Raw genomic sequence first — 23619 nt, forward strand, 5'->3', positions numbered from 1 at the left:
AGCCCGCGGCAGCCAAACCTGCACGCACAGAGCCCCTAGCCCACCATGCCATCAGTTCCAGGGAAAATCCGACCCTACACCCGCCCAAGGGCACGACAATGCAGAGCTGATAAAACCCGGGTGGATCAGGAATCGAACTTGAGACCATTTAGTCAGGAGTCTTTCCTTCATTTTCATAACCACTGAGGTATAATTGATTGAATGACAAAAATAGTTGACAGATTAAATGGCAAAAATCTTTGATAAGTAACTAAATGACAAAATAGTGAAAAAAAATTAACAGTTATGACGCTAGAAGGAGGGGTTGAACCTCCGACCTTGTGGTTAACAGCCACACGCTCTAACCAACTGAGCTATTCCAGCTTTTTGTTTTGGTTGTTAAACTTAATTTATTTGATATATATTTGATTTTGGAGAAGTAATCGTGTAATTTCCCACAGATAAATAGATAATTATCAATTTATCTGATGATAATATTAATATATTTTAAGTATTTAAAAATAACAACAATGTCATTAGAATAGAAGGAAAAGTTATTTAAGCGTGTAAACATGTTTGGAACTACATCTAACATGTCATTGATACACATTGTTACACACGATAAAATGACATATATACGAAATATTAATGTCGATAATTATTTTAAAAAACTGAAAAACCTTTTAGTCGTGTATATCATTGCTCTAAGTCAAGCTCACATATGAATCACTTAGTTTTATCACAAATAAACTTACATGGTAGTGATTTTTTTTTGTTTATCTTCATTATTATTAATCACATATGTGATGTTGGCCTTAAGCAGTGACGTATGTTGAAAAATTCAAGGATATCCTATTTTTTTTACCGTATATTCATCCAACGAAGATTTTCTTTTAACCTACATTCAGGTACAACGTTGGTCATCAGGATTCTGGGCCCTGGACGAGCCTAAAAAGGGCTCTTAGGTTCTAACGAATTAAATCATATAAACTAGTTTTTTTAATATTGTTATTACTTATTAGTTAATGGATCAAAGACATTTCACATTTGGTCTAGACTTTATGGATCAATATTACCAATAAGTTTTTAAGTATTGAGCGAACAAGTTTTTAGGTTTTATATTGAGCTAGCTTTATTTTTAGTTTTTAAGTATTAGGCCGATTGACTATGTGAAGGATGAAGATTGCGTGTCGGAGCAAGAAGATTGCGGATCGAATACTCATAGCAACGCTCAGGGAATTTTACTAATTCTTTATAATACAATGAAACCGGCCCAGGCCTTTTAACTGATAATCTGCCCAATTAATCCTTTGCAAAACTATCAGCCCAGCTTGTCAAAATTTATAAACAGCCCATTCTTGCATCAGCCTGTTAGAAATCCCATTTAAAGCAATCAACACACTGTTTATTCTAAATCAAAAACGACCCAAATTCCTTAAAACCCTGGCCCACATAACAAATTATATAACCTAGGTCTATTTTTGTCTGAATAGAGGATGCAGACTTCATCTTTCTTCTTTCTTTTACATAAAACAAAGAAAAAAAAAAATAATTTTGCACTTCGTCAAGAAAGTTGAGGGGTATCTCGTCCATCCCCAGTCATACACATAGAACCGCCCTTGGTTTAAGATAGTACGATGACTTATAATCACTACATAAAGAGGGCAATTATTTTAGAACGAGTAAGACGTTGATAACTTCAAAAATCGTAATATGCGTTTTTATTGTATATAGAGAGGAATTGAGAAAGTTATGTAAATGTCTTATCTATTATATTTAAAAAATTGTAACAAGTTGCTTTATTTATAATCATTCTGATGTTAGTTCTATCCATTTACGCACCTAGTAAATTAGTAACCACTACTTCTTCCTCCTTCCTTATCCACATCATAATATAATCCCAACTTGTTAAGTATGATCTCCTCTTTTTTACTACTACTTTAGTGGATTGTCGGTATGAACCCATTGTTTTATTTTTTGCTTTCCAAACGTTTAAAATGATAAAAGTGATGTATAAGTAAAATTACTAGCTAATAAGACCCGCACGTGTTGCGGCGCGGGTACTTCGCAAATATCGAACGGATTAGTCCAAACGTTATGTGATGTGTTAACCATATGAAAACGCATGTTTTGATGTATCCGATTGAACTCAATGTATCCTATAGTTGCATTGCGATTGGATCAAAACGTAACGTAAATCGAATTTATATCGTACAATCATAACGTATTATACGCGACCCGACTAACTCAAATTTATATCGTCACAAGCCAAAAACTCTCAAGGGGTCAAAGTAGCATTTACAAAGTTCATAAAAAGTTAAGTGGTTAAAAATTGCATTTCCTAAAGTTAAGGGCTAAGAAGGGGTAAATATAAATTTTGATAAAGTTTTGGGGTAAGAAGAGAACTATAACAAAGTTGGGTCTGAAAAGGAAACTACCACAAAGTTGGGGTGTCAAAAGCAAACTATTAGTAAAATGGAGTAGTAGTTTAGAGACTGGGACTAAATTTGACATTTTATGAAATTTTGAAGGTACAAAGTTAAGGAGCAAATTGCAACATCATGAAAATATGGGGGGAGAGAGAGGCAAAGCCGGTGGGGTTTTCACCGACTTTGTCTTTTAAGTTATAGTATAATATAAGAATAATTGCATATACTAAAAAAATTAAAGATAAATATAAAAGCTAAACTATTTTTTTGAACGGCCAACTAAATCACCGGATAAGCATCCTGAAATACCCTCAATCGAGCAAATGCATCCTCTCCTCCATAACGGTCAGAGTTGGATGCATACCCGAGCCACCAAGCTACCAGTTTTGGAGAAAACCTGCAGCCCGAAGGCCCACTACGGTAAATCCTCGGTTTCGAACTGGCGAAACTTTATTGCCACCACCAATGTCCTTCAAAGTGATGCTAGTGGGAGTTGAACTTGAGGCCTCAAGAAACCAAGTGACTAACTACTAGACCACTTGTCAGGACATAACAGCTAAACTATTGGTTTCAAGTTTCAAACTTTTTATCATATCAGTAAACCGTTAAACGTCCAAACCGTCCAATACAAAACTCAAGCCTGACTACTTGCTTCGGTTTAGACGGTTCAGTTGTTTTAATGGCTTATTTACACCATTAGTTACCAATCATATGAAACAGGGGCGCAACTTCTAGTGGGTGGGAGGGGGCGGCTGACCCCCGAACTTTTCGTTCAGTAATGGAGAGAATTTAGTTTTTGTATAGAAATTTTTGCGTATATAAATTTTCGACCCCCCGATTTTACAAATTTTTTTTTTTGGATATATACGTTTTTGACCCAATGGTCGGAAATCTCAAATTTCTCCACTTAGATGAAACATTCGAAAATCGAAAGAGAGAGGCTATGTTGGAGGATAATGATGCGGTATTGAATGGTGCAAATGCTTGGAAACATGGCTGCATTTAAAGAGCCATAATGTCTCAATTGACCGATTCAAATAAATAAATAAATAAAACCATGAGAAGTTATATCAGCTTACCCTACCCGGTATTAATTATAAAAAAATCTTTCAGGAACAAAATATATTGTAATTAAAGGTCAATGCATTTGGTGATTAATAATGATGTTTAAGCTTTTTAAACTTATGTTGGTTTGGTGAACTTGTTATATGCGTGTAAAGCCGCCTCTATCCTGTTGGAGTAGGTGATTGATTATATATATACTAAATAAATTATGGCCAATGACACTTTAATCCTTATACTTTGGTTTTTGATTTTGTATTCTTTTTTAATATGGGTAAGTTAGAATGTTTAATCGCTAAGCTAAACATCCAAAGTTGTCTAAACTACATATTTTATCCAAAAAAGTTTCATAGAATAATGAAAAATTTGCATGTATCTATATTATTGAGCAAGTATAGAATAATGAAAAAGTCTACATGGTTTTGATCTTGTATGATACGGTATCACTAAAAGTCGTACACTAGTACTGTACCGCATAATATCGATAGCAAAACTGAGCTAAACTCAAAACCAAATACCATATTGTACATGTTCGGTCAGTAGTGGTATTCGATTCGAAAATTTTCATCCCTATATATCGATTAGACGTTTAGGCAAGGAAAGGAAATAAGGCAAGCAATGATATCATAGGTTACAACTAATGGTTGGGCAAGAATGACAACAAACACGTCGATAAAAAGACCAACGCCGTTAGGGTTGTGGAGATAAGAGGGGACAACACCTCGTGGTCAGAGGCGAAGCTTGACCCGAATGATGGGGGAGGGGGGGTCGAAAACGTATATACCCAAAAATTTCTATAGAACTGGGGGGTCGAAAACGTATATACCAAAAAATTTCTGTACGAAAATACATATATAACACTACTGAGCGAAAAGTTCGGGGGGTCCGCCCCCCTCTATACTTCGCCCCTGCTCGTGGTGCAATGACAAGAGGTGCAAAAAAAAAAAAAAATCTATATACATGTACCAATGTGTCTCGAGGTATTAAAAGAGGCACTGTTATAATTCTATTGGTGACCTCTATGTAATGTCTGTCGGTAAATTTTTTATCCACGCCATGTTTTCCGACAACTACCACTTTCACCTGGGAATTATGTCAATCGTTGAAACTCCCATGTCTTGTTGGAGGTAAGAAGAAAAGAAAAGAAAAAAAACTACCACACAAGACCGACAGTGATATATAAAGAATCTTCATAGCAGGACCATGGTTGATAAGAATCAACAACAATAGATTAGTGGGAACAGGAGTTATTTTACACGTTTGTAGCTTAGAAGATAATACCTTATATCAAAACATTTTTTAAATGAGCGTTGTAATACATTGGCCATCATCTTCTAGTATAAACGCATTTTACACTAGCTGGATTGCATTTTTGACTAACTATAGGTTTGAGTTGTAACTATAGATAAGTGATAACGACTACTTTTAACTTTACCAAATACCACTTTGCTAGCAATTTGGCTGGTGGTATCATTATCATCACCATGGTTAAGAATGGTCATGTTTGGCTTCCTTTAATCCTTGGATTACTTATTACCAAAACACCCTTCATTACACTAGCTATCTCATTACACCTCTACTAATACCTTACCAACCATAATCAACATGTCTATAAATGCACCCTATGTTAGAATTCATAACTTTTCAAACATTTTTTTTAATTATTGTTGTTGTTGTTTGATTAGGAACGAGATCGATACCAAAATTAAGCTAAATTCAAAATCGAATACCGTACTCAATACTGATATGATAATGATATTAGATAAGAAATTTATCATCCATAATCTTGACTAATTTTGTCTTGTTTTCCAATAAAAATTAAATTGTAAATTTGCCCCATCAAGAAGGGTAGAAGAGTCAATGACCTTCAAATTTCCTCAAACACACTCTTTGGTACCTCTATTTTCAACTTATGTGTCCCCACAAATCACAATCCTCATATATATAACCTAATGTCACCCCTACAAACCATTCATTCATTCTAACAAATCAACACAAACAAAGATCATTAAACTTTAGATCTTCATTTGTCACAAAAACCATTTACTATTCTTCAAAAATCTATCCAACAATGGAAGGATTAATCCCATTTCTGTTGCATGCCATAAAGAAACCAAGGCCACACAACAACTATAGGTCCGTCTCCGCAGGCTCAACCCCGAGCTACCATGTCCTCGGCGGAGCCGATGCTAACGTCGAAAGATCTTCTCACCGACGCACCCGATCGGAGTTTCCCTCATCGACGACTGATTTCCCAGAACAAAGGTCAGGATTTGGTTGTATGCCCCATTCAAGAAGTTCAAAGAGTTACAAGAGAAATTATTCAGTTTCAACTCCAAACTCATATAGAGTTTCGAAAAACAAATATTAGTGAATTCCTTGGATGATTTGAAATGTTTTGATCAATTGTATGTAATATTATTGTGTGATTATGTATGTATGTGTGTAATATTGTAGTTGGTTAGATTATAAACATATGATCGTTGAATCTATGAACAGAATCAATTGTTTATCGTGTTTTGTTTAGTCAACATACTAAAATCTTTGGTTAAATGATAAGAAGATCGTGCAATTGAAGCCCTTTAGTGTGTGATCATGTTGAAAACATGAAAAGTGGATAACACCCAAACATTATTTGAGTGGTTGAACCACTCACGGATCAAAGTATCCGGAATCTTTTCTTTACACGCATCCTTATTATTATTTTCATTAGGTTATACACCATCTAGAAGAAATCCAAAATTAGACACTTAAAAATAGATCGACAAACTTGGATCTTTTCCTTTTAAGTATTATTTTAATGGCACTAGCCTCTACTCCATCTAGAAGAAATCCAAATTTAGACACTTCAAAATACAACAAAAATTAAACGAATAAAAAAAGTCCCTGAAAACATGAAAAAAAATAAAAACAACCGTTGGACAACCCCACTACGTACAAATTTCCTGTGTGCGTTCTAATAGAATCGGTTTGTATTGTTTGGTGGCATTTTCACGCGGTTTCCCTATAACTTGTAAATCCTTATTCTTCTCTATTTCCTCCAAGTGTTTTATATACTTGTCATCTCCTCCAAGTGTTTTATGTACGCAGGGCCGGCCAGGGGCCCCACCCCCACCCCCCTCCAACGAACTTTTCGTTAAGTAGTGTTACATATGTACGTTTTGTATAGAATTTTTTAGGTATATACGTTTTCGACCCCTCAGTTTTATAAAAATAAAAAAATTTAGGTATATACTTTTAGGTCCGGTGACTTCCGACCCCCCGGTGAAAATTTTCAAGCTTGCCCAAACCCACATATTTTGAGGCTTGAGCTTTAGGCCTCCAAATCAACAGGGCCTCCAACTTAAAAAAAAATTATATATGATATTTGGGTTGGGCTGAACTTATTTTTACACATACAAAAATATATAAAAATACAAAAAAAAAAAAATTAAACTAGCTTTGCCAACAATAAACCTTTTCGTTTATTTTGTCGGTTTCAAGCCCGGTAAAGGAGGGTTTTTTTTTTCTCAAATCGTGCATTATTTTTGGGAAAAAGGCCTCGAGTTAGGATGTTTTTATTCGTTTTTGGGAATCAGCACAACTACCTGTTGGGCCATCAAGATCCATCACTGGAACCGAAATCCATTTGGTATTATTTCTCGCAATCTCCCATGCCGCCAATTGAAAAAATCCTTTCGTTGTGTAGAGTTTTGCGTAGTCGTTTAAGGCATCCTTGATGATATCCGTCTCATTCAATCCACTTGGCCAAACAAGATGAAAAAGGCCTCGAGTTAGGATGTTTTTATTTGTTTTTGGGAATCAGCACAACTACCTGTTGGGCCATCAAGATCCATCAATGGAACTGAAATCCATTTGGTATTATTTCTTGCAATCTCCCATGCCGCCAATTGACAAAACCCTTTCGTTGTGTAGAGTTTTGTGTAGTCGTCTAAGGCATCCTTGATGATATCCGTCTCATTCAATCCACTTGGCCAAACACGAAACATATATATAGTAAAAAATGTAACAAACTAATTTAAGTAAAAAATAAAGGATTAATAATATACCTTTTGTACGTAGCACACATTGAATTGATTGGTTTTGTATTTAATTCCGTCCACTTCTTAGTGAGTTGATCCATGTTTCGGCTAGATCCATCGAGTAATATTCCAAAATGTGTGATAACTCGTTTCCAAAAGTGCTTTTTGTTTGTTGATTTTCGATTGTTTTATCCTCGGAAAAATGTAAGTAAGATTTAACCAAGGCTACCTCCTCATCTTACGTCCAACTCTGCCCCTCCCTTTGCTTTTTGTTTGTTTTTCCCCATTTCCACGAGTAGTTTGCACTTGTACTTCTTCGTCTTGTTCTTCATCTTCTTGTGGCTCTTCTTCTTCTTCCCATTCCTAAGGGAGGCTTGCAAAGTTAAGGAGCATATAGAACACAAGAATGAGTATAGCATGTAATAACAAGAACATAACAAGTATCATGTCTTTGACGGATAGAGTATGTATGTAAACAAGTTTAATCGTGAGTAAGTGAATTTGTAATATAATGTACATGTTGCACCCAAAGTGTGTAAAACGGAAAAATGGGATCGGGTATACTCACAATTTTGCGTATAAATCTCATGTACATGAGTGATGCGTTGAGAGTCGAGAACACCGAAGTTACCCGACACTAGGGAAACGGAGGTGTTTTGGTAGAGAGTTCGGATTCAGAATTTGAGTATCAAAAGTATAAGTACACGGAACATATATCTTGTCTAAATACTCGTTTTGACACTAAGTTTTTAAGTGATTTCATGGGTCCTAATTTGCCTATTATAATCAAAACCGAGGAGTTTAGAACGAAGATAAAGTAACCTATGTTCATGACATATAACCATAATCCGGTTAACATCAAGAATTCGACTAGTATATATTTTAATATATAATATAAGATAAGTCCATCATGTATAATCATATAAGTCATGTAATGTCAAGCATGAAGGTAGGATGATAATCGTCCATTAAACCCCTTTGTATGAATTCACCAAAGCACAAGGTTATCGACATAGTTGATAACCCGGTTGGTCATGAATGAACATAAAATAAACTAACTAGTTTTGCCAAGTAGCCAAGTAAAATCAACCCGGGTGTTCCATACCCATCATCGTAAATGTTGGGGGTGTGGCGGGGTTGTGTTACTTTGAGTTTTGGAAGCTACTTGGATGAACATAAACAAGGTAACAAGTGAGGTAGTGGAACTAGTTTGGAAAGCCAAGGCTCCCACGGTTCACACTTCTACCAAAACATAAGTTCATCCATATTGAAGATGGTGAATCTTGGATCGTTTCAACAATTGGAACATGTATGTGTATTATTTAAAAGAGTTTTTGAACTTGTTTCTTGGTGGAAATCAACCACAACACAAACCCACAACTATGAACTTAGTTGGGAGCTTGGTGGGTACAAGATTTCACAAAGTTTTTGTGAAGAAAAGAAAGTTATAAAGACATAAACAAAAGCATAATTTTATCTCTACTTTGGACCTCAAATATGGTGAGGTTTCACCTTAGTTTGCCATGGCAAACTTGTGAAAACCTTCCTTGAGGTTGTCCAAGTAGAATGGTAGAAGAAAACATGAAGAAATAAGAAGAGAAGCGAGCTAAAACTCACTTAGAAGGCTTGCAACTTTCTGCCAAGTCTTGTAATTTAGAGAGAAAGTATGAAGATTTGAGAGTGATTTAAGTGTTTGGAAAGTGTTTAGGAGTGTATAGAGGCTCCTATTTATAAGATAGGATTAGGATTTAAGTCATTAATGAAGTACTTGGTGGTTGGTAAAAGGTGAACAATTGGTAAAAACGCGACTGTTTACGTTTTCTGCCTGAAATCCCATCGCCAGCTCTGTTCGTGCAGATGAGTGGTTCGTACGGAGGTAACATGCTCGTGCGAAGGTAAGTCTTTCGTGCGAAGGTAAGTCCTTCGTGCAAAGGATAGTTCGTGCAAAGGTAAGTTCGTGCATAGGATGGTAAATATTCAAAATTTTCAAAACGTTTTGACGGTGAATGAGTCGACCAGTTGATGTTTGCGTGTAATATAGAATGAAAGATAGTTTAGAAAGAATTTGACTGAACCAAGCTGGTGAGAATGTTTGCTAAAATGGATTGGGCGTTTTATACCGAGTTACTATAGATGAGCTTAATACGGAACATTGAGTGAATATTTGAGGATGATTCTGGCATAGGTGTGAATAAGCGATGTAATAGTTATACGTGAGAGGCAAAATAGAAAGCAAAAGTACAGGATGAAATGTGAACGTAAAGCATTGGGGGATGTTAGTGATAGTTGTAGTCGTTACGGCTAGCGATTTTGGGAATGAGATTTTGTTATGGACAACTGAGTATCAAGCGTTTAGAAGCGAGTTGGGTGCAACCGAGGAAAAGGGTCGTAAGTGTAACACCCCGTGTTTTCGAATGCCAAAGTCAAGTCAAAGTCCAAGTCAACTTTGACTTCTTTGACTATTACTGTTTCTTTTTACTTTTTGTATTATGTGGAGTAAGTGTTGTCTAATGAAATGATCGAATGTTTAATCAATGCGACCGATTTACGACTGTGAATAGTAGGAAGTAACAATGCGATAAAGTTAATCAATCAATAATCAAATTAATCGACTCATCAAACGAACTCGAGACTCGAACTATGCGAAACTGGTGTGGTAATATTTACGTGTGTGTGTGCCTTATGTGTTACTTGTGCGTGTTTACTTTATGTTTGTGTGGTATTCAATTGAATCGATCGAAAATCGAATCGAAACTCGAAAAGCAATCAAACTCAATCGAAACCGACATCGAAACGTGAATTATAGATGATTGTATGTTAGATATAGTAGTTGGGACTGAAAGTAATTTGACTAGGAACTCTACCGTATTCGTATCATGGTCCATCAAAATCGAAATGTCGAAAACCGTCGCGAAATACTCGAAAAGGGGTTCCTAATCGAACAGGAATCACTGATCGAACAGGCTAGCCGATCGAACATGCTGTTCGATCGAGCAGCCCAGCCGATCGGAGATCCTGGCCGACCGGCTACCACTTTCCTCTTTTGGAGCCTATAAATAGCCCTGTCATTGTTACTCTTTCTACTTTTGGAAAGCTCTGACCGAACCAGCCCTTATTCTTCACCTTTTCTCAGATTTCTCTCAACTCCGGTAAGTTTTCACTCTAATTCTTGTACGTTTTTGATCATTACACGATTCTACACCTTTCTATCTTTCAAAACTTGATTTCTAACCGTGAAATCATCAAGATCTAAGTGTTCTTGAAGAACATCATACTTTGGCCTCATTCAACCGTGAATAGCTTGGATCTGACCGATTTCCACGTAAACAAACAAAGATCTTCCATAGATCTAAACATTTTCACATAAATCCAAACCTTTTAAGAGGATAAAAGAGTTGAAAGAAATAACTACAAGTTTTTCTCAATCTTTTACACTCAAAAACCTTAAAATCGATAGAAACGGAGCTCGAACCAACTAACTAATCATTCTAACAGTCAAGAGGTTCAAGATTCGGATTCTATCTACGAGGTTCACTGATTTCGGGTAAACATCAAACTATCGTTCCGAACAGTTCACCGGCCGGACTTGGGTGATTCCTGTCCGAACCGGTGAAGCAAGTAAGAACCCACGTTCTACGGTTTAACTCGCTGTCAAAATACCTTAAAATCATGACAAATAATCAAACAACCAAGTGTTAGACGAAAGGCCGACCAGGTCAGAATTGCTGGCCGAGCGGCTAGGCTGTTCGAATGAACAGCCCAGCCGATTGAACATACCAGCCGATCGGCCGGGCCAGCCGATCGGCTAGCACATGGCCCCACCCTTTCCAAAACATCATGAAGTATGCTATTGACGAAGTGATGTTCGATCGAATATGCTACTCGATTGGTAAACATTACTCTTCGGATCATGAGATACTATGCTTCAACACTTAATCGATTTTGCAACTCGTTCGTAGTATGGAATGCCAGCCGATCGAACAGGTTGTTCGATCGAGTGACATCCTGCTGAGAACTACTTCTAAAGTTCCTAACCGATCGGTTAAGCCGGCCGATCGAACAGGCCGTTCGATCGATCGACCTGAAAGGTAAGAACACTTCAGTGTTCTCAAATACTACAACGACAACTTCAAAAGTTCAAACCATCATACACAAACACATCAGAGGAAGAAACAATCCACTTGAATGGCCCAGCCGATCGAGCCTACCGGCCGATCGAACAGGACTGTTCAAACGGACTTTCAAGCCGATCGAACAGCCCGTTCGATCGAAACTGCTGTTCGATCGACTAGGCTGTTCGATCCAGTCACACTTGTTTACATTTCCACGTTACTCATTGTTGTGCTATCGAACTATTCAGGCTAACCCTACTCTCAGCGCTCCCTTCAATCCATAATCAATCACTGTGAGTATACTCGAATCCCTTTTTGCTTTAGCACTTTTGGGTGTTACATATGTTACTTATCAAAATCACAATCGAACACACTATTCAAACTATTTGAACGCTAACCGATTGCATGTATTACGTGACTAAATGTATGCTTGTTGTTATGTTTACACGTGGAATGCTGTCTACCTGCCTTAGCAACGTAGTACTATAGTTTGGACTCAGTGCCCGTTCACACGGGGGTTATTAAGGACAATTACTTGCATGGATTACGGTGGTAATCATGTATTGCGAACTATCTCGGACAGTCAACCCACAGTCATTGGTATCGATAGGTCCATGTCGATAATTAACATGCATCATTTCCCTCTGTGTACGTGCTGGTTATGCGTAAACTATTCGAACTCTAGTTGCTATTATTAAACTTGTATGCTCACCTTTACATTTTATGTATTGACTTTATTTTAACGTATGTGATAGGTGTTTAAGATGTTTGCTTGCTAGGGAAGTGAAGCTAGAATAAAGCTTTAGAGGCCCCCAACAAATAGTTGTCTGTCAGGAACAAGCAACTAGGGCATAGTTGTCTGTAGATCTTGTCAGGCTGGGTCTTTAGGAGCATTTGAACATTATGTTTTGTAATAACTTAAATCTGAGTTGTCGGAACAGAACTACTTGTTTGGATGTTATCTGTAATAATGTATTTGTTTATTCGGGATACGGTATGGGACGTATCTTTAACTGGATTATATAGATAGTTGTTATGGAAACTTCTGAACAATCTGTTTCGCTCAGTGCCATGCCCCGATGATTCCGCCATCGGTTGGGGTGTGACAGATTAGTATCAGAGCCATAACTATAGGGAATTAGGCTAGACACGACCTAGTCCGGGTCGCTGTCATAGAGACCTAGACTATAGTTAGGAACCAACAGACCAAGCTTATGTGCTCTATTCTGCAATTCTTCGCTATCACTGCACCCGAATTTCCAGTTTAAGGCCAAGCGATTCAGTCAGGAATAGGTGTGAAAACCGCAAACTCCCGACTGAATTGCCTGACTCATGATGATTTTATCCATTTACTCATGCTTATCCTGATATTTTCAATAACATACGAGGAGAATTATACCAAATCAGGAGTGAAATCCCCATTTTGATGAAAATTCTCCTTAGATTTTCTTAAAACAAGGAAGAAATTGCTAAGCCAGGGGTGAAACCCTAACCTTGGCAAATTGTTCCGAATATTATTTCATCTCACCAAGGCATTCGACGGACTCCAACGACCAGAACTCACAAGTATGACCTAGGGAAAGCGTGTGGAATGCCCAAGAATCGAGGCAGAAGCACGATCCCGAACGTCGAAAGTGACGACAAGTCTACTGTGAATAGTCGAATTGCTTTGGGTAGTCGATGTCTAGTAGCCGCAGACAATCTACCTCTCAATTTTATGTGTTTTGATTCTGAGAACCGCAGTCGTGTACTCTGATGACTCGTTGATTTTATGTGTTTATGTGTGCTTTATCTGTTTATGCGTTTATATTTTGGATATTATTCGATTTTGCTGCCATTTTGATCGACACACACGATTCGCATTGCTCCTCTATCTCAAAACGCTAACAAGTCGTTGCAATTCTAGACGATATTATGCTGCGATTACGCTATACTATACTCAATATACTATGCGATTATACTATGCTACTCGATATGCTATACAAATGACACGCGAGCTTTGAATGATAGAATCTTGAGGCAGTCAGAATGCTTTATGTGTTTATAGGGGAATTACGTGACATTACCTGTCTCTGTGATTAAATGCCTATGTGTGTTTCTGTGCTCTACGTGCTTGTGTGTTTCCGTGATCTATGTGCTCTATGTGCTTCTGTGCTCTATGATTTCGTGTATCTGTGGTTATGTGCCTACGTGTTTACTGTGTGATTCGACGTGCTCCTAAGCTTTAGTAGTCTAGACGTGTAAGGTGAGATTCGACTTCGTTATGTTGAGTCCTGTGACGATGTCTGTTGCAGACCATGTCGTCATCTGGATCCCGACACCATCTGACTCGTCAAGAGAAGAGAGATAAGGGTCTTGCCGCTATCATCGCCAAAAGCGTGGCAAAAGCTGTGAGCAATGTTTATGAAAACGTCAGCAAGTCGACTGATGAATCACGAACAGACGCACCCAAAGATGCTAGCAAAGCTGCTTTCAGCTTCAAGCAGTTCAAAGCATGCGGACCCAAAGAGTTCACCGGAGAGGATGGCCTTACCGCCATGTTTCACTGGTTCAACTCAGTCGAAGTCACTCTGTGCCAGAGCGGATGTCCTGAAAATCTTCGCACTCTCAATGCGACAGGCGTCTTTCAGTCCCGTGCTCTAGACTGGTGGACGACCGAACGAAACAAGCGCGGAAATGATGCAACTTACGAGCTAACATGGGAGGAGTTGAAGGCAATTATGATCGATGAATTCTGCCCTCCTCATGAACGCCAAAAGCTGGAGGACGAGTTTTGGACCATCAAGCAGAAGGATGGAGACAACACTGCTCTCACTGCTCGCTTCAAACAGCTTAGCATCATATGTCCCGATCAGGTCAAGACCCCAGATCAAACCATCAAGAAGTACATTCGAGCTCTGCCCGATTGTGTAGCCGACTTTGTTCACGCCGCCAAGCCAGCAACGATTGAAGAGACTTACCTACTCGCCGCTGAGATCAATGACAAGCGAGTGAAGTCTGGTTTTTGGGATAAGCAAACCAAGTCTCTGCACCAAGCCACCACTGCAGCACCCACCGACTCATCTGCTCAACCCTCCAAGTCATCAAGAAGAAGGAAGAAGAACAACAACAACAGCTCCAGCAACAAGAGTTGTGCTGTCGCAACAACTGCTGCTCCTCTACAAGCTGTACCAGCCCAACAACAACAGCACCACCGCTCAGCTCCAGTGATCAATGCACCGCCAGCGAAGCGTGCATACACAGGCCCTCACCCGCTCTGCCCGACATGTTCGTATCATCATCCAGTGGGTCTAGCCTGTCGTTTTTGCGCTCACTGCAACCTTTACGGTCATTTCACTGCGAACTGTCGTTTTGGTCCCCGTCAAGCCCCAGTGCAAGCTACTGCCAATCAAGCTCTGCTCCCCGCCCCTCAAGGCCTACAAGCAGCTCAAGCACCTGCAGTCAATGCTCGAGTCTGCTTCGCATGTGGTGATCCCAACCACTTTGCAAACAGGTGCCCAAACAGGGTGGTTAAGCAAGAGCCCCAGCAGCCCCAGCAGCAACAACAGCAGCCTCAGCAACAGCAGCAAGCAGCCCACGCTCGAACCTTCAACATCAATGCCCGTCAGGCTCAGGCGGATAACAATGTTGTTAATGGTACGTTCCTTGTGAATGGTATTTATGCATCATGTTTGTTTGATACTGGAGCCGATAACTGCTTTGTGTCATTTAAATTCGAGAAGCTCCTTAGTCGTAAGCGCTCTTATCTGTCCTCATCATTCGAAGTCGAAGTTGCTACTGGAAGAACTGTCGCCGTTAACTCTGTTCTCCGTGATTGTACTCTCAAGCTCAACAATCACATCTTTCCAATCGACCTCATTCCGATGCAACTCGGAAGTTTCCACATCATAGTAGGCATGGACTTTCTTCGCGAAAACCATGCTGAAGTTGTGTGCTTTGAAAAGATGATTCGATTCTCGCTCGCAAATGGTGATCTTCTATGTGTATACGGTGAAACAACGTCGAAAGGTCTCAAGCTTATGTCATGCGTTCAAGCCAGCAAGTATCTCTGCAAGGAATACCGAGCCTTCTTGGCCAACATTGTAGTAGCGGAGAAGGAAAAGAAAAAGAAAGCCGAAGTCAAAGACGTCCCAGTGGTCCGTGAGTTTCCTCAGGTGTTCCCTGATGACCTCCCTGGACTACCGCCAAGTCTTGATATTGACTTTCGTATTGACCTTATTCCTGGAGCTAACCCCGTTGCCAAAGCTCCTTATCGACTCGCTCCATCCGAAATGCGGGAACTCTCAAACCAACTACAGGAATTACTCGAAAAAGGCTTTATTCGCCCGAGCACCTCTCCTTGGGGCGCACCAGTCCTTTTTGTCAAAAAGAAGGATGGGTCGTTCCGGATGTGTATCGATTATCGGGAGTTGAATAAGCTAACCATCAAGAATAGATACCCTTTTCCCCGAATCGACGACTTATTTGATCAGTTGCAAGGTGCCCGATGTTTCTCGAAGATCGATCTACGTTCAGGCTACCATCAATTGCGGATTCAAGAGGAAGACATCCCCAAAACCGTCTTTCGAACCCGATACGACCATTAGGAATTCATTGTTATGCCTTTTGGTCTAACTAACGCACCCGCGGTCTTTATGGATCTGATGAATCACGTGTGTAAGCCCTTCTTGGACCGTTTCGTCATCGTGTTCATTGACGATGTCTTGATCTATTCCAAATCGAAGACCGAACACGCGCAACATCTACGTTTGGTTCTCGAGTTACTTCGGGGGAACCAACTCTATGCCAAGTTCTCCAAGTGTGAATTCTGGTTAGAGGAGGTTCAATTTCTGGGTCACATCGTGAATAGTCAGGGAATACACGTCGATCCCGTGAAGATTGAAGCCGTCAAAAGTTGGATTACGCCTAAGAACCCGTCTAAAGTTCGTTCTTTCCTTGGACTAGCGGGCTATTACCGACGATTTATTGAAGGATTCTACAAAATCGCTGTGCCGCTTACTGCTTGTACTCATAAAGACAAGCCTTTTGTGTGGGGAACGGCACAAGAGTCTGCCTTTCAAACCCTCAAGCACATGCTGTGCAACGCACCGATTCTTACGCTGCCCGACGGAAGCAACGATTTCATTGTCTACTGTGATGCTTCCAACCTTGGTCTTGGTTGTGTTCTCAAGCAGCGAGACAAGGTTATAGCTTACGCATCTCGACAGCTCAAGATCCACGAGAAGAACTATACAACCCATGACCTCGAGCTAGGCGCGGTTGTCTTTGCATTAAAGATTTGGCGACACTACCTGTATGGCACTAAGTGTACGATCTACACTGATCACAGGAGTTTACAACATATCTTCAATCAGAGGGAACTTAATATGCGTCAACGCCGATGTGTAGAACTCCTCAACGATTACGACTGTGAGATTCGTTATCACCCAGGCAAGGCGAATGTGGTTGCCGACGCGCTTAGCAGAAAGAGTTATGTGCTCAGTATCCGAAACGTTCAAGCCTAGCATAACGTCGAAGCCCTTATGCGTGAAGCTCAACATGCTTGCTTTAACGAGCGTACATTGAAGAAAGAGAGGATCTATCACGATGGAGCTCAGTTAGTAAGCAAATCAGATGGGATTTTCTACTATCTGGACCGAATTTGGATCCCTAAGCGGACCGATTTGCGAAAGATTATCATGAATGAAGCCCACAAGTCCCGATATTCCATTCATCCCGGTGCCGATAAAATGTACCAGGATCTTCGTTACAAGTACTGGTGGCCGGGTATGAAACGTGATATCGCTCTTTACGTTGGAAGTTGCTTAACCTGCGCAAGAGTCAAGGCTGAACATCAAAGACCTTCTGGCTTACTCGAACAACCGCCGATACCTATATGGAAGTGGGAGAGTATAGCTATGGATTTGATAACGAAACTCCCGCCCACGCCATCAGGTCACGACAGTATTTGGGTTATAGTTGATCATCTAACAAAATCAGCCCACTTTTTGCCGATACGAGAAGACTATAAGGTGGAACGACTAGCCCAGATCTACACCGACGAGATCATTTGTAATCATGGTACGCCTCGCGACATCATCTCTGACCATGATGCTCGGTTTACTTCTCGATTGTGGGAAACTTTTCAAGCGGCTCTTGGTACGTCGCTTAATCTGAGTACTGCATTTCATCCACAAACCGACGGACAGACTGAGAGAACGATCCGTACTCTTGAAGACATGCTCCGGGCGTGTGTCATATATTTTGGTGGTAGTTGGAACAAACACTTACCGCTAGTCGAATTCTCGTATAATAACAGCTATCATGCCAGCATCCAGATGGCACCATTCGAGGCTTTGTATGGAAGGAGATGTCGATCGCCTATTGTGTGGCACGAGATCGGTCACTCGCAACTAACCGGTCCCGAGATTCTACAAGAAACGACTGACAAAATCCACCAAATTCGAGACAACTTGGTGAAAGCTCGAAGTAGACAGAAAAGTTATGCCGATAGAAGACGCAAGCCCCTTGAATTTGAAGTTTGCGACTACGTACTCTTAGAGGTATCACCTTGGAAGGGTGTAGTCAGATTCGGCAAGAAAGGAAAACTGGCGCCCCGATATGTTGGACCTTTTAAGATTCTGGAAAGGATCGGAAAAGTCGCCTACAGACTCGAACTACCGGAGGATCTGAGTAACATCCACCCAACTTTCCATGTGTCTAACCTCCGAAAATGCCTTGCTGATCATGATCTAATCGTACCACTCGACGATCTTCAGGTCAACGAAACCTTACACTTCGTGGAAAAGCCTGTTGAAATCATGGATCGCCAAACCAAGCAACTCAGGCGCTCACGCATCCCTATCGTGAAGGTCCGATGGGAAGGGAAACGAGGCGCGGAGTTCACTTGGGAACTCGAAAGCGACATGAAGGCCAAGTACCCGCAACTGTTTAAATAAAGATCTGAAACGTCAAATTGGTAAACGACTCACGGTGATGTGCAGCTTCGGGCCTAATTTCGGGACGAAATTCCCTAAACAAGGGGAGGCTGTAACACCCCGTGTTTTCGAATGCCAAAGTCAAGTCAAAGTCCAAGTCAACTTTAACTTCTTTGACTATTACTGTTTCTTTTTACTTTTTGTATTATGTGGAGCAAGTGTTGCCTAAGAAATGATCGAATGTTTAATCAATGCGACCGATTTACGACTGTGAATAGTAGGCAGTAACAATGCGATAAAGTTAATCAATAAATAATCAAGTTAATCGACTCATCAAACGAACCCGAGACTCGAACTATGCGAAACTGGTGTGGTAATACTTACGTGTGTGTGTGCCTTATGTGTTACTTGTGCGTGTTTACTTTATGTTTGTGTGGTATTCAATCGAATCGATCGAAAATCGAATCGAAACTCGAAAAGCAATCAAACTCAATCGAAACCGCCATCGAAACGTGAATTATAGATGATTGTATGTTAGATATAGTAGTTGGGACTGAAAGTAATTTGACTAGGAACTCTACCGTATTCGTATCATCGTCCATCGAAATCGAAATGTCGAAAACCATCGTGAAATACTCGAAAAGGGATTCCTGATCGAACAGGAATCACTGATCGAACAGGCTAGCCGATCGAACATGCTGTTCGATCGAGCAGCCCAGCTGATCGGAGATCCTGGCCGACCCGCTACCACTTTCCTCTTTTGGAGCCTATAAATAGCCCTGTCATTGTCACTCTTTCTACTTTGGAAAGCTCTGACTGAACCAGCCCTTATTCTTCACCTTTTCTCAGATTTCTCTCAACTCCGGTAAGTTTTCACTCTAATTATTGTACGTTTTTGATCATTACACGATTCTACACCTTTCTATCTTTCAAAACTTGATTTCTAACCGTGAAATCATCAAGATCTAAGTGTTCTTGGGTGATGTCATCATGGTGTTCTTGAAGAACATCATACTTTGGCCTCATTCAACCGTGAATAGCTTGGATCTGACCGATTTCCACATAAACAAACAAAGATCTTCCGTAGATCTAAACATTTTCACATAAATCCAAACCTTTTAAGAGGATAAAAGAGTTGAAAGAAATAACTACAAGTTTTTCTCAATCTTTTACACTCAAAAACCTTAAAATCGATAGAAACGGAGCTCGAACCAACTAACTAATCATTCTAACAGTCAAGAGGTTCAAGATTCGGATTATATCTACGAGGTTCATCGATTTCGGGTAAACATCAAACTATCGTTCCGAACAGTTCACCGGCCGGATTTGGGTGATTCCTGTCCAAATCGGTGAAGCAAGTAAGAACCCACGTTCTACGGTTTAACTCGCTTTCAAAATACCTTAAAATCATGACAAATAATCAAACAGCCAAGTGTTAGACGAAAGGCCGACCAGGTCAGAATTGCTGGCCGAGCGGCTAGGCTGTTCGAATGAACAGCCCAGCCGATCGGCCGATCGGCTAGCACATGGCCCCATTGCTGGCCGAGCGGCTAGGCTGTTCGAATGAACAGCCCAGCCGATCGGCCGATCGGCTAGCACATGGCCCCACACTTTCCAAAACTTCATGAAGTATGCTATTGACGAAGTGATGTTCGATCGAATATGCTACTCGATTGGTAAACATTACTCTTTGGATCATGAGATACTATGCTTCAACACTTAATCGATTTTGCAACTCGTTCGTAGTATGGAATGCAAGCCGATCGAACAGGTTGTTCGATCGAGTGACATCCTGCTGAGAACTACTTCTAAAGTTCCTAACCGATCGGTTAAGCCGGCCGATCGAACAGGCCGTTCGATCGATCGACCTGAAAGGTAAGAACACTTCAGTGTTCTCAAATACTACAACGAAAACTTCAAAAGTTCAAACCATCATACACAAACACATCAGAGGAAGAAACAATCCACTCGAATGGCCCAGCCGATCGAGCCTATCGGCCGATCGAACAGGACTGTTCAAACGGACTTTCAAGCCGATCGAACAGCCCGTTTGATCGAACCTGCTGTTCGATCGACCAGGCTATTCGATCCAGTCACACTTGTTTACATTTCCGCGTTACTCATTGTTGTGCTATCGAACTATTCAGGCTAACCCTACTCTCAGCGCTCCCTTCAATCCATAATCAATCACTGTGAGTATACTCGAATCCCTTTTTGCTTTAGCACTTTTGGGTGTTACATACGTTACTTATCAAAATCACAATCGAACACACTATTCAAACTATTTGAACGCTAACCGATTGCATGTATTACGTGACTAAATGTATGCTTGTTGTTATGTTTACACGTGGAATGCTGTCTACCTGCCTTAGCAACGTAGTACTATAGTTTGGACTCAGCGTCCGTTCACACGGGGGTTGTTAAGGACAATTACTTGCATGGATTACGGTAGTAATCATGTATTGCGAACTGTCAACCCGCAGTCGTTGGTATCGATAGGTCCATGTCGATAATTAACATGCATCATTTCCCTCTGTGTACGTGCTGGTTATGCGTAAACTATTCGAACTCTAGATGCTATTATTAAACTTGTATGCTCACCTTTACATTTTATGTATTGACTTTATTTTAACGTATATGACAGGTGTTTAAGATGTTTGCTTGCTAGGGAAGTGAAGCTAGAATAAAGCTTTAGAGGCCCCCAACAAATAGTTGTCTGTCAGGAATAAGCAACTAGGGCATAGTTGTCTGTAGATCTTGTCAGGCTGGGTCTTTAGGAGCATTTGAACAATATTTATGTTTTGTAATAACTTAAATCTGAGTTGTCGGAACAGAACTACTTGTTTGGATGTTATCTGTAATAATGTATTTGTTTATTCGGGATATGGTATGGGACGTATCTTTAACTGGATTATATAGATAGTTGTTATGGAAACTTATGAAGAATCTGTTTCGCTCAGTGCCATGCCCCGATGATTCCGCCATCGGTTGGGGTGTGACAGTAAGGCATATAGTTTGTTGCTAGATAATCGTATTTAATAAGATCCGAATAATGCCGAATTCACATGGCATGTTTTACGAAAGTTTGGTAACATGATAGGAACACTTATATATACGAAGTACCATCGGCGTATCCACCATGTTCTAACCATGTTACCTCCGTTTCGCTATTCGGTGTCATGTTACGTTCCGTGTTACAACACATAGTAGGGCTTACTATGGTTTTCATGCATCTACCAGTATAATCCCGTGTGCACCCGCGATTATCCCGGTCATTACATGATCTGCATAGTCTGTACTAGTAGTGTGCGGGTCAAGTGAACATTTTAGCATTACAAGTGAGGATATGTGTGTGACAGCGTACGAAAAATTAAGCAAGTATACATGATTGTTTTTAAGTATGCGCATGACTAACATAGGCAAAACCACTCAGGTTGTGCCAATATATAGATTTCAAAGATGACTACCAAGTGGTGAGAATGTATGAATTTGAGTATGGTCGATGACGAACACGTATAAGGTTTACATGTAATATTGAGCGTATGAGTTATTGTATAAATGACGTTAAGCTTATATATATATATATATATATAGGGTCGGGATTTAGAGAAAAGGGTAGAAAGTGTGAGAACGGTGAGAACGCTTATGGATCGTCTGATCAAAACAATCTATGGACTAGATTGGCGCGGTGGCGTTTTTGTAAATAACATCAATTTTATTACGTGGACGCGCTTCATTAAGGGTAAAAGGGTCTTTTGACTTCTCCACACAAAACGCCATCTCATGGAATAAAATGCCAAATAAAAAATCGCACACCATTCTAACTAAAAACGCCATTAGATATAAAACGCCAAACTTAATTATAGTAAAATGCCACCTAAAAAAACCGCCAAAAAAAATCCTATATATACAACATCTCAGACCTTCAATTAAAAACACACACAAAAACCCAAACGCCATATTTAATATATCCCATTCGTCTAAGAAACGCCAAAAAACCCAAACATCAAATATCTTCTAAACCAAAACGTTTTTTTAAAATTTAGTTTGGTTGTTTGTAAGATTTCGCTCAATGTAATGGACAAAATCCTTAAGTGAGGATATTATCCATTTCATTGAGTAAAATCTTATTGACTTATCCTCAACTTCTATCTAATTTATAACGCCAAAACATACAAAAACATTATTGAGGTTTGTTTTCAATAAAGTTTAGCTGTATGGGGTGGACGACATTGTCAGTTATCTTTCTTAACCGAGGATTAACAATGTTGTCCATCTCATACAGCAAAACATTATTGATTTTTGCATGATCAAATTTTGAGGTTTAAAGTGCTTTTATTTGGTGGCGTTCTTTTTATCGGTAAAACGCCAAAAAAGTTAAAAAATCAAACATCGTTTATTGGAAAATTCAAGATTGTTGGCTGAAGGGTCTAAACTCAATAACATTTTGCTGCATGAGATGGACAAATCTTCAAGAAAAAGATGCTGATGTCAGACTTTGTGCTTCCAAACAGCCACAAAAAAACTACTTGAAAAAAAAAACAAAATGAATCATATGAAAGTCGAACCAGCTAGTTAAGATGATTCAAAAAAGAAGAAAGAGACTGGTGACAGTGAAGATTTGGAAGATCAATTGTTTATATATTCTTTTTTTAATTTTCTTTTTCAGTTGATTGTTATATAATAAAAACGCCATATATAATAAAAACGCCAAAACAGCCAAAATGCTTGTTTAAACGCTTTCATGCCGTAAAACGCCCCCAAAAGCTCCCAAACTATAATAAAATTACTTTGAAAAAGTATTGTAAAAATCCCAAAAAAATAAAAAAAAATAAAAAGGAAACTTGAAAATGTAACTAGAAACAGTAACTACAAAACAGTAAAAAATGAAAGGACGGAAAATTTGTTATATTAGAATCTAAAACGCCAAACTTTAAAGACGGGACGTGTTACAGACTTCAGAGAAAAAAACTTATCAAAAACAATAATTACAAACAGTAACTGAAACGACGAATACTTTATTATAATAATGCACCGCATAACCTAAGCCGCCAAAAGAAATCCTATAAAATAATAACTCTTAGCAACTTCCATTTAA

At 39.6% G+C, this 23619-nt stretch overlaps 1 non-coding gene across 1 annotated transcript; it reads right to left on the reverse strand.

The window, feature by feature from the left end:
• Positions 1-289: 289 nt before the first annotated feature.
• Positions 290-363, reverse strand: TRNAN-GUU. The gene has a single exon. It is a non-coding gene; the product is annotated as a tRNA-Asn (tRNA).
• Between the last annotated feature and the right edge of the window lie 23256 nt (positions 364-23619).

The sequence above is a fragment of the Helianthus annuus genome, chromosome 3, assembly GCF_002127325.2.
Source record: "Helianthus annuus cultivar XRQ/B chromosome 3, HanXRQr2.0-SUNRISE, whole genome shotgun sequence".
Lineage (NCBI taxonomy): Eukaryota > Viridiplantae > Streptophyta > Magnoliopsida > Asterales > Asteraceae > Helianthus > Helianthus annuus.